The 6007-nt window shown below is 41.2% G+C and overlaps 1 long non-coding RNA gene across 1 annotated transcript; it reads left to right on the forward strand.

Annotated features, from left to right (window-relative positions):
• The first annotated feature begins 1273 nt into the window (after positions 1–1273).
• LOC149120493 (uncharacterized) lies at positions 1274–4016 on the forward strand. Its single transcript, XR_016226371.1, has 3 exons — positions 1274–1628; positions 2233–2311; positions 3308–4016. It is a non-coding gene; the product is annotated as an uncharacterized LOC149120493 (long non-coding RNA).
• Positions 4017–6007: the final 1991 nt, after the last annotated feature.

A 6007-nucleotide genomic window follows, 5' to 3' on the forward strand; every position in this document is an offset into this window, starting at 1 on the left:
ATGGGAGAGCAATGGACCATCTCTTCACAGACGCTCTATGGTCACTCTAAAAGCAATCAAGGACAATGTGAAGGACAGAAGTAGTTACTAAGAAGGGGAAGAGTTAAGCAGCAAGGTTTCGCTATCTTAAGGATTCTGTTTTGCTGAATCAATAAAGCACAAATGAAAAATCTTCTGGGAAACTCAATTATATCTGAATAATACAATAGTGAGGCTAAATCCCAGCAATTCTGTTGGGCGGATGTTGTCATAAAATGGTTTCAGGATGAAAAAAGAAGAAAAGCTTTATTTTTATGAAATACTATGGATACATAAGAGCTACAAATTTTACTATTAAAATGGCTAGAAATGGTTATAAATTTAAGTTTGTAAGTCTATATGAAATGTACTTATGCCTCCATTAAAAATAGAAACTGTTATGGATCCAATAAAACGCTAATAAATATGTACTTATTTCCCATAAGCAGAATAAATATTTTCCCATTTCTCCTCAAACCTAGTAGTGGGCAGATAAAATTGCCTTAAAACCAAAAATATTTCACCAACTTAATTTTTGAAACTTTAAAACTGAAAACTTCAAAATGTCCAGGAACTGATATAGAAATAGGAGAATGATGATTTTGGATAAATTCACATTTTATTTATTTTATTTGAAAGTAAAAAAAAAAGAGGACAGCAGGGACTGGGCAAGGCAGAGACCACAAGCCAGGAACTCAATATGGGTCCATCATAGGCAGCACAGGGACCCAAGTACGTGAGCCATCACCTGCTGACCCAGTTGGGGTGCATTACCAGAGAGCTTGGATCAGGAACAGAGTGATGATCCTGAATCCACGGACTCAAGTAAGGTATGTTAGTGTCCTTGCAGCACCTTAACTGCTGTGATAAATATGTGACCATTTTTAAGAAAATCAAAAAATGTTAAAATGTATTTTCACATTTAGTGAATTTTAACTGTTTGGCACTCACTTGATTTTCACCAACCAATCCCAGACACAAAGCCAGGTGTCCTGGGCAGGGTGGCCAACAACAGCCAGAGGAGCCACGGATAGAGACAGTGTCCCTAGATGCCGTGCCCATCCTGCGTGGCCACCACTGACACAGCTTCATCCTCAGCAACTCTGCGAAGACCTCCAGGTCGGTGTGCAGCCCAACATGGCCGGGCTGCAGGAGGCAGGTAGTAAGTGATCTCCCCGCAAGAGCAGGGAATGGACAAATCACTTTTCCTCTAAAAATCCCACTCCTCAACACACGACCCTTGGTGATGAAAGCCCTGCTCCAACAGCCTATTGCCCAAGGCCTTTCTAAACGGGGCCTTGCGGTCAACTAGGATATCTCCATGTCCTGACGGCAGCTTCCAGGGAGAATGTTCCCTTTCGCGGGAAAGCCAGCTCCCAGCCGGGATTCTGGCGGGAATGGACCACTTCCGCCCTCTGTACGCATGCTCTGCAGCGCTGGCGGGCTCCTCTCCCTTCCCTGTGTGGCGCTGTCTTTCAGGCTCTTCCGAATGCGGCCCTTCCGTCATCCATTTAGATTGTTTAGGTTCTCCAGGGAGTCCTACCAGATGGTTAGGAAACGCCCTTCCTGACCTCCATCTTTGCCGTCATAGGCCTTTCTACAGCGTGCAGGTAAGTCCTGCTTCCCAGGTCGCCCAGGAGCGCTTGGCGGCACCATGGGGGGCCGGGCCATGTGAGGGCAGTGGTGAGGGTCCTGCCTCAGGAAACCCAGCTGAGTCAAGCCCAGGCCTTGTACTTCAGGCTGGGCCTTGATATTATTACTTAGAATATCCTTGTTCATAGTCATAGTAATATATTTCTTTTCTACAATGATTTCACCTGAAGCAAATATATAACAAAATAGTTGTTGTCGGATTTTTTTTTTCATTTTTAAAGGGGCACTCATTCCATTTATGATTATAAGCTTAACCCTCCACTAAGAAAAGAATTGAACAAAAAGAAAAAAAAAACTGTTTCCCAACAGTAGAGGGCTCTAAACAATAATCAGATCCTAGAATGTCAATTTTGTTCATATACATTGCATTTTTGGTACTCTATGTGTTACCATAGGTCAGGATAAACTTGGGGTATTTGATATTGGTGGCTGGCTTATTTCACTAAGTCTTTAAGTCGTCAGCATTGTAGCCCCACCTAAGATAGCTTATCTTCTGTGGGGAGGCAGGAATATTTTAAGGGATTTTTATTGCTGTTTTCTCTCCCACTCTCCCTCCTCCAGTTTTCTTCTCCATTCCATGTGCCTGCACCTCTTGCCATAACTCCCACTGGTATCATCAAGCCACCAACTCAGAAGCCAGGTATCTAAGTGACATTTTGTATTCCTGTCCCTTTTGTTATTAAAGGTGCAATAGATCTAGTCACAAAGTTAGTTGGTGGCTTAATTTGTTTGTGCTTACAAGACTGTTTCTTTCATCCTCTATGGGTCTCTGTTTTATTTTGATTAGTTTGGTCAGCAGGAGTTGATTTCTGTCTCTTCTTGGAAGGTGGGAAGCCCCACTTTGGGTCCTGAAATTGGCTGTGAGCTAGATTTTTTCTCTTTATATGTCTCATTTTTTGCAGTGGTCAGGACTTCCACTATTCTATGGAAAAGAATAGCAATGCATACATTTATTTTTATGAGAAAAATTTTCTGGGTCTGTACCAAAAATAACAGCAGACAAAACTAAGTTATTTGCTCTTGTAGGGCTGCACATTATTTTGGTCTATCAGTGATTACCTAGTTCATGGTAATCATTGTGAAAAAATTAGCTATCATTATTATCGTATTACATAAATTTCCTCATTTCTGTAATTTAAAAGAAGAATTACTCTAAAGATACTTGTGAAATCACTCAAATTGTTGCTTTGTTATCTCATCTTTTAGGGACACAAATCTGTGTTTTTTTGTTTTCTCAAAATCATGGGGTTTATTTCTATATTTTAATAGCATTGTATTATGAACTTATTTTAAACACTAAAGTATTCTATTCTCCCTTTGAGGGTGTAAATATGGCAAGATTATAGCAAGACATATTCCTGTGAATGCTTTAGAGTCTGCTTTTGTCTAGCATCTGAGCTGTATCACTTCCTTCTTCCTGATGTTTAAAATAATGTTTAGTACTTTAAAATGAAGCTGATGTTTATCTCCACTGTGTACATAATAATGGATTTGTACTATGATACAAGTGGGACATGTATCTGTGATTTCCTATAGGAAGATTGTTTTTTTTTTCTTTCTGTATTTAGAATATATTTCCCCTTTGAGACCTCAAGGTAAAGATACAAATTCTATTTTATTTGGAATGTCGTTCCAGGTAACACCAGTAGAGGCACAGAAAACTGAGAGAGAAAACTGAAGAAAACCAGCTAATGAAGATTGATAATCAGGTTACTTTTATGTGCAATGAGAGCACACCTCTGCTGTACATAATATAGAACAAACACATCCAGAGCTGTCCCAGACCAGGAGAGAAAATGGTGAAATATTTGTCTTGAGTCAGAGTGCATTTTTGGCGGGGATACTTCTGAGGGGATTATCTCTAGAGCTTCAAGCTTATACTGTTTACCCATAAGCCAAACATCACATCACAAATATCTCATAATTACATTGTATTAGAATATCAGGCATTTGCTAGAGATACAAACTAGGCATTGAGAACATCCGTCAAACCTTCGGTGCTATGGCATATTTGGTAAAGCACGGCCTGCAGTTCAGGCATCCAATATGGGCGCCAGATTGAGACACAGCTGCTCCACTGCCCATCCAGCTCTCTACTGTAGCCTCAGAGGGCAGTGGAAGATGGCCCAAGTCTTTGGGCCCCTACACCCATGTAGGAGACTCAGAAGAAGCTCCTGCCTCCGGTCTTTGGATCAGCTCAGCTGCAGCTGTTCCAGTCATTTGGGGAGTGAACTAGTGGATGGAAGACTGCTCTCTCTCTCTCTCTCTCTCTCTCTCTCTCTCTCTCTCTCCCCCTCCCTGTCTCCCTCATTCCCTCTCTTCCTCTCCCTCTCCCTTCCTCTCTCCCTCCCTCCCTCCTGCTCTCTGCCTCAGCCTCTCTGTGGCTCTGCCTTTCAAAAAAATAAATGCATCTTAAAAAAATCCTTCCTTGTCATGTTCTGGGATCAGTTAGTTGGGTGATTTAGTATGTCTTGTACTTTGTTTATAGCCCTTGCAGATCACAGCTTTCTGCATGGTGCTGAGTTTTTGTTTGTTTGGTTTTTATTTTTTATTTTTATTTTTTGGACAGGCAGAGTTAGAGAGAAACAGAGAAGAGAGAAAGGTCTTCCTATTTCTGTTGGTTCACCCCCCTAAATGGCCTCTACAGCCAGTGTGTTGAGCCCGGTGCTGCACTGATCCGAAGCTAGGAGCCAGGTGCTTCCCCCTGGTCTCCCATGCGGGTACAGGGCCCAAGTACTTGGGCCATCCTCCACTGCCTTCCCGGGCCACAGCAGAGAGCTGGACTGGAAGAGGAGCAACTGTGACAGAATCCAGCACCCCAACTGGGACTAGAACCTTGGGTGCCGGCACTGCAGTCAGAGAATTAGCCTAGTTAGCCGTGGTGCCGGCCTCTTTTTTTTTTTTTTTTTTTGACAAGTTATAGACAGTAAGAGAGAGACAGAGAGAAATGATTTCCTTCTGTTGGTTCACCCCCAAAATGGCCACCATGGCCGGCGCTGCACTAATCTGAAGCCGGGAGCCAGGTGCCTCCTCCCTGTCTCCCATGCGGGTGCAGGGGCCCAAGCACTTGGGCCATCCTCCACTGCCCTCCTGGGCCACAGAGGATAGCTGGACTGGAAGAGGAGCAATCGGGACTAGAATTGGCACCCATATGGGATGCCAGTACCGCAGGTGGAGGATTAACCAAGTGAGCCTCAGCACTGGCCTCAGTGCTGAGTTTCAATCCCCTACCTGATATAGGACTGAAACCCTCTCACCTCTAGCCATTGGCAGTTCCAGGAACTTCCCAAGGCTTTGCACCCTCACCTAACAAGACCAATACTATTACTTTGCTTTTTAGATTCTGCTTTGCTTCTCTACCTGGCTGAACTAGTTCGTTATTTCTTGGTTCTTGTATGACAAGATGTTTTAACCATTTAATTACTGTGTCTAGGTTTTGTTTACTTTTGCTCTACAAACAGTTGCTATACATTTCCTTTCCTATGTATCTTTTATAATAGTGCCTTTATCAATGGAATATTGCTCCAGAAATGATATATCACATAAGTTTTAATTGATTAGTTCTTTAGTGTATTCTGAATAAGCTACACTAATTAATATTTCCACTAGCAGTGCATTCTGCTGGAAACAGTTAATTGTTCTCATAAATAAATATCAGGAACAATTTATTTTTATCATAGCATCAATACTTTTGCTTCTTGACTCCTTAGCCAGGAAAACAAGTTTGCATTCATTTAAAAAAGAAAACAAATTTCTTAATAATAACTACAATAAAGCATAAGGATTCAGTACTATGAATCTTCTGACATTAACATCAATTTCTTTTTTATCTAGATTTTATTACCTCTAAATAAACCAAATTGGATTACTGACATTGTATTTTTTTTAAAAAGTTGAAATGAGTGAAAATAGTGGGAGAAACTTAGAAGTTAAAAATCTATGACCATAATTGCTGTATTACCAACATTTTAGATATTTCCTTCCAATGACTAAGGCTCCACCAAACACAGAGTGTTCTTTATCAGATGTTAAATCTATATGAACTGTTTCAGTTCAAAAGAAACTTCCATTATCAAGGCTGGCTGTCAAAAACACTACAGTTCTTTCATTTTGCATCTTAGAAGCAATTTGCTCAATTCAGTCATCCTTTGGTTTCCAGATCATTGGTAGGAGGGGGCATCTTTAGATGGCATTCAAAGAATCTTATCCTAGCATTGCCAACTTGAAGCTACAGAAGTGGGTTTTAATTTTCTCTCCTGGGCTCCCTATAACAGACCTAATAAGGGATCTGTTTTGTATCCTAAATACATTCAACCAGGAGTTTCTAGTTAATGTA

This window comes from Oryctolagus cuniculus, chromosome 19 (genome assembly GCF_051225735.1).
Source record: "Oryctolagus cuniculus isolate XC-2025 breed Fujian yellow rabbit chromosome 19, ASM5122573v1, whole genome shotgun sequence".
Taxonomy (NCBI): Eukaryota; Metazoa; Chordata; class Mammalia; order Lagomorpha; family Leporidae; genus Oryctolagus; species Oryctolagus cuniculus.